The sequence below is a fragment of the Triticum aestivum genome, chromosome 2B, assembly GCF_018294505.1.
Source record: "Triticum aestivum cultivar Chinese Spring chromosome 2B, IWGSC CS RefSeq v2.1, whole genome shotgun sequence".
NCBI lineage: Eukaryota > Viridiplantae > Streptophyta > Magnoliopsida > Poales > Poaceae > Triticum > Triticum aestivum.
Window position 1 is genome coordinate 439,600,055 of NC_057798.1, and position 6,000 is coordinate 439,606,054.

The following is a 6,000-nucleotide window of genomic DNA, read 5'->3' on the forward strand; positions in this document are numbered from 1 at the left end:
ACCACGGTGCAGAGACACATGTCGGCAGTGACAGCTGGTTCGCGCCGGAAACCAAAGACGACAAGGTCGTCTCTTTCCGTGAGCAGTGATAGTTTTTCTTTATGTTGTTGTTTTTATGGATCTTTTGCTGTGTAAAAACATATATTTGTTATGCAAGTCGCCTGACTTGGGTCATTCTACCATTTCAGGTGGTTGGATGAATATCCTACATCTCCTAACCCTTCTTTCCTTCTTCCTCATCTCTTCTTCTTCCCCAACAGACCACCGCATGGGCCGTACGAATACTCCCCAACATGCGGTTGGATAAACATACTCTATGAACGAAAATTATGTGTCAGCGATAGGATCGCTGAGTTTGGTTTGTTCACATGCGACAGCAGGTGTCAGTGAGGGTGCGTTCCCTTGGTTGGGTTTGCGGTGTGCAGGAGCGACTGTGTGAGGATGCGGTGCAACCGCGGCGTGCAGGAGCGACCGTGTGAGGGTGCGGTGCGACCACGACAGCCATGCGCATGTGTACCTCCTTCTCATTTTGAAAACTTTAGGCAAGCTTGGCAAAAATGTGTGGCGAAGTTTGGCAATGCAAGGCCTAGACCCAAACAGGATAAGTACGTACGTACTAGGAGTACTAGTGTTAAAAAAGAAAGGCGGGGTTTTCCTTCGCGGGATTTAATCGATACAAATCCTCGTTTCACGTGTCAATTAATGCGTATTTTTTTCTCCAAAGACCAAAGAGCTAACCATCTCACTCCTCATCGCTTGATTAATGCAGCGCCATGCAAACCAACCTTCTCACTTCCGCATGCATGCAGGGGATATTAATGTCCTTGGTTGCTAACCCCATCAATTTTGCCTCGATTAGTGTTAGTGGCCCTTTGCAAATTGTAATTTTGATATACTGGCCTTGTGTACAAAAAAATGGAGGTAGTAACTATATTTGACTTCCTTCCCCATTGCGGTGACGTCGACGATATCTTTTTTTGGTGGTTTGGCGAAGTGCGTTCGACGGAGAACACCATTGAGGGAGACCACGGTAAGTCGTTCGCAAGTGCCGCCTGCAAGCCGAGACAACCGCCTTATTTGCATCCAGGAAGTCCTTTACTAGTACTACTAGGAGTACTAGTGCGGTGAGATGGTTTCTCGAAGAAGACGATGGAGAAGCGGAGTCAGCGAAGAGTGAAATGATGGTTGCTTCGTCCGTGCTTTTGTGATTTGACGCCTCACTGCTTTGTGATTTGTGATAGAAGGGACAGGGGAGTAGACTCTGTGCTCTATACTGTACTACATGCGTCCAAGCATGGGAGAAAGAGGAGAGACGTTGCATTTTTCTATTCCTTCAATCAATCAATCAGGGAGCTTCGGTTCCATCTTTTTGGCTTTGGCAACACCGTCCACAATGGTTCCCACGATGCCAAAAGCTATTTTCACATTTGGCTACACATTGTGGATGCCCTTAACCGTACCACTTGGTTTTGCTCCTGTGTGCTATCTATACAAATCTCAATTATATTGATCTAAAAAATTATAGAATCAAGATTAGTAAAAAGGAGGTGATTTTGCCGCGCGGATGGCGGGGGAGGTTTCTTATTTGAGCAATGCTACATCCACGTAATGGTTTACGTAAAGTTACGAACTGATGTGATGTGGGACTATTTGATTGGATTAAAGGAGAGGATTAGGCCCACCCCACCTGAAAATCAGGGGGGCATATATAGATTAGATGGAAAGTATACGTAGCAGATACGTAGCCCTTTGTAAGTCTAGGATTAGGCTTCTTATTTTCGGAGGACGTTGTCCTGGCGGTTTGCTAACATGCGGTCCCACGTGTCAGTGCTTTACCAAGCCGATCCGCGTCCCACATGAGGCAGAACAACGGCAGAAGCAACACGTGGTTAAGTTGAAGAAGATGAGGGAGAAGCGGATTCAGCAACGAGTGAAATGATGGTTGCTTCGTCCTCCAACTTTTTTTAGCATTATTACTTCGTCCCTCCAACTTAACCGCGGGAAAGGTGCAGCTTTGTGATTTGACGCCTCATTGCTCATTACTACGCCGGCGCCATGACTGGGGTGCTTCACCCCGGCTGCTCTGCACTGTATTCCGGTATGGCACGTGGACCCGGTAGCTTGATGTCCCACATGTCGGCGAAAGGGACTAGAAGATTTATGAAAGCGAGCGCTCCACTCTTACGACGGAGGAGTAGACGACACGACGGCCCAGTGAACTGTCACTTGTACTGTATAGTACTATAGTTTTGCTGTTTCGCACGATCCATCGATACAAACCCGATTAAACAGGAAAGGGCGGGATTTTTCCCGCGCGGTAGATGATACTGGCCATACATTTCAAAGGCAATTTTAATGTATGCAAACTGAATAATTATAAGTAACAATATGATATCTAGTAAAACTAAAAACACATATGATTTATTGTGTTAGAGTGTAGTAGTAGTGCTGTATTGCATAGTTGTTAGATGTAACATGCGAGAACGTGTAGAGATGTAGTTTTGGAGGGCCTACAGAGAGAAAAGCGTAATACGGTCACCGAACTTCAGAATAAGCTGATTACGGTCACTATATACGTTTTGCGGTGATTATACGGTCACTTGCTCACAGTTCAGCATCGGATTGCACTCTGTTGACCGGCCAAATAGTCTGCGTGGCGCCATGTTGACTAGTTAAATTGACCACGTTCCTTGTGGGTCCCACCTGTCAGTTCGCATAGGAAAAGGTCAGATAAACACAAATTTACGCAGGCGCGACAAGGCTCCAACCCGTGCGCGGGAATCACCTGGTTGTGTATGTGTCTGTCAGGGCCTGATGTGTGCGCATGCACGTGTAGGTTGAGCACTTGAGCGTGAGAGTGTGTGTTGGTCGTGTGGTGTACTGGTGTGTGCATGCATGCGTGCGTGTGTGCGTGTGAGTGTTGCGTGCGTGCGTGGCTGCGTGTGTACGTGTGAGTGTTGCGTGCGTGCGTGGGTGCATGTGTTTGTGTGAGTGTTGCGTGGATGCAGTTCGTGTGCATGCGTGCGTGTGTGTATAATCACCACACCAGCTCCTGTGTGTTAAAACAGACGGCTCAGCATACCAATACAAGGCCACCTTGTCCGCTGTGCCCGCGGTCATGACTTCGAACCACCGTCCAAATATTTTTTTGTCGTTTGTTTTCATTCTTACTAGCAAGATGCCCGTGCGTTGCACGTAACATCAAGATGCATTTGTATGACTTGTTTATCTTGTGAGAGAAAAGGATGAACGAGGGAAGGCCTTATTTGCAAATGTGGAGAGGTGTGTGGGTACCTTTTTGCAAAATTGCCATAGTTTCTTTCCTATCCGTCAGATATAAATCGGACGGCCTATATTGCAGGATGGCAGGCACACCATCATCACCAACTCTGTTTTTTATAAGAGTGTATTTTATGTATTTTATAAGAGTGTAGATGTAGAGTAGATACAAGTCGACAGGTGGGCACGATGGTAGTGAGATAATGTGATGCAACACTAGAGGTGCCACGTGGAGCGTTTAACTGGTCAACTAGTCATGTCATGAGCAAATACAGAGTTGTACGGTGAGCCCGTGACTGTATAATAACCACTAAACGTAAATGGTGACCGTAATGAGTGGATTCTGAAGTCCAATGTACGTATCGTGCTTTCGCTTCAAATACAATGATCGTCATTGCATATATCGCGAGAGAAAGATGAAACATGCGTGAATTTTCTGGGGGCTTACTTTTAGAGGACCTGGAGATAGTTTTGTGTGCATACGTGAAAGGGGCGTACAGGGGGGTATGCGATGGAGAGAGAGATGCTCTTCGTTTCTCTTTATTATGACTAACTTTGTATATAGTATAAAAATATACAAATTCACAGTGCGGAATAAATATCATTGTGGGCACCATGCAATGCAAATTAGCGTTCGTACTCCTCCATATAACTTTGTAATGTTGTATATATGTAGAAACTCTAAAATAATTTTTTGGCCACACTTTATTCAAAAGGAATGTTGTATGCGAAATAAACGTGAAGAGAGGGCTTTTTAGATCAATGGGGTACGTGATGTAACATGTGTGAATGTGTAGTTGATGCATTTGGCGGGGCCTAGAGAGGTATGTGTGTGTATTACGTATTCGAGAGAGGCATGGATAGAGGGGCCGACGGGGGGGGCGTGGGAGAGATAGCACGAGAAATGAGAGTGGTCTAGAGAGAGAGAGACGAATATGACGTCACGACAAGAGATTCCATTCCCTTGAGTGTGTATATGCAAGGGGGGAGGGAATAGAGGCACCAGGAGAAATTTTCTGTGTGTGTGGTGTTTGTGTTGGTATGTGTGGGTGTGAGAAGATAATGAGACGTGGGGGCAGAGGGTGTGTCACCGCGTGAGGTCCGGTGGGTCGAGGTGAGGCCCTTCGTTCGGTTCCGTCCTGCGCCACATTGGTCGGCCCGTGACGCATTTAGGAAGACCCATGGATGACTAGTCGTACAAGACAAAGATAGCAGAATTGTGAAGGACTCTGTGTCCACTGACAAAGCCGGCTAGGATTTGTAACCCTAGGTTCTCGGACTAAGGTAACCCCTTTATCTCTGATATTACTATTCATCCAACCTAACTTTAAGGGGCATCCTACAGAATGCTCTGCTAGAATCATACTCGTCGATTAGGAAGAGAGGTGTGAGACAATGCGTGAGAGACAGGCGTAAAGATAATGTGCGTACATGAGACACGTAGGCAGGTCCATGTATATAGAAAGGGTCGATGAGGATTGTGCGTGTGTATGTTTGCGAGAGGAAGAGTGCTTGTGATAAAGGTTAGTGAAAACAGTTGTAAATGGTTACGAGAGGGAGGGAGGGTTATATCTAGAGCATGTGTGCGAGAAAGACACCTCGGGAGAGAGTGTGTGAGCATGTGTGAGAGACCACCGATGGAGAGTGAAACTACACGTAAAAGACTGCTCTACACATTGATTAAAGATATAAATTGTATCCAAATATTAGGATGGGATCATGATATTTGCAATTCGCGTAAGGAGCGGTCATTGATCCATCAGGCATCTAGATTCTATCGAATTTGAGCATGTCTATGTTATTATTCGACACAATTGATCCACATAGTTAGTATTTTGAACTCTAGACAATGCATCGCTTTAGCAATCGAATATAAACATGAGTATAGTTCATGTTGTGTGTGTAAAGCACATTATACATACGAAAGTTACACAATGGACATTATAAATAGCTACCTATGAACTAGCATACATTTGAATTCAACTTAAGGTGGTTTAAAAAAATCGAATTCAACATGAAGTCCATTCAATTATTTAAATTTGATCTCATGGCATTTGTAAACCATACCTAAATTATGGGGGCACCAATCTTTGCTCTGATTTTGTACATAATAGCATATGTAGTCATGTACAAAATAGATTCAAATTTTAGCTCCACCATTCCAAAATAATCGTAGTTATAGGATTTTGAAGTGTCAAAATTTCAAAAAGAAGCGGATAAGTTAAAGAGGTTTTCGAACATACAAGGTCAAATATAAAGTTGTCTATTTAGGTCAATCCTCATAGTTCAAGAGTACTCTAAACGTGAATGCTTGTGTTTCAAAATTTTGAATAAAGCACCAAAAGAGCCTCTACTCGCCCGAAACCACGTGAGACCAATGTTTGGTAGTACAAGGAAATTAATTTTCTAATAACTCTGACCCGTGAAACCTATCGGCCCGACGTACAAAGCTCTAAATCGGGGTAGGTTTGTAGCTTCATCTAGACGCCACGCAACCGCCTCCGAAAAACATTCATACACAATGGCCGCCTAAGCACACATTGCTACGTCTCGAGCTTGCGTTGGTTTTCCCGGAAGAGGAGAGGATGATGCAGCACAGTAGCGTAAGTATTTCCCTCAGTTTTTGAGAATCAAGGTATCAATCCAGTAGGAGGTCACGCACAAGTCCGTCGTACCTGCACAAAACGATAGCTACTCGCAACCAACGCGATTAGGGGTTGT